The sequence below is a fragment of the Eschrichtius robustus genome, chromosome 4 (assembly GCF_028021215.1).
Source record: "Eschrichtius robustus isolate mEscRob2 chromosome 4, mEscRob2.pri, whole genome shotgun sequence".
NCBI classification, from domain to species: domain Eukaryota; kingdom Metazoa; phylum Chordata; class Mammalia; order Artiodactyla; family Eschrichtiidae; genus Eschrichtius; species Eschrichtius robustus.
This window is the reverse complement of record NC_090827.1, coordinates 53,209,548-53,210,120: the sequence shown is the minus strand read 5'-3', so window position 1 is coordinate 53,210,120 and position 573 is coordinate 53,209,548.

The window sequence follows — 573 nt, the reverse complement described above, 5'->3', positions numbered from 1 at the left end:
CTGGCTCTGTGGAGACAGGTGGGAGGAGTGTCCCGGTCGAGGGCAAGAGTCCCAGTGTGAGCTCAGCAGATTTGAGGAACTGAAAGGAGACATCTGTAGGAGAAGCAATAAGCATTCTAACGGACTATGTGAGGAATGGTGGCAGAAAGAGTTTTATAGGATTATTCAGGAAAGACTCCATGAAGAACTATATATATTTTATTTATTTATTTATTTATTTATTTATTTATTTATTTATTTATTTATTTATTTATTTATTTATTTATTTATTTATTTATTTATTTATTTATGGCTGTGTTGGGTCTTCGTTTCTACGCGAGGGCTTTCTCTAGCTGCGGCAAGCGGGGGGCCACTCTTCATCGCGGTGCGCGGGCCTCTCACTATCGCGGCCTCTCTTGTTGCGGAGCACAGGCTCCAGACGCGCAGGCTCAGTAGTTGTGGCTCACGGGCCTAGTTGCTCCGCGGATCTTCCCAGACCAGGGCTCGAACCCGTGTGTCCTGCATTGGCAGGCAGATTCTCAACCACTGCGCCACCAGGGAAGCCCAAGAACTATATTTTTAAGGAGACTGATG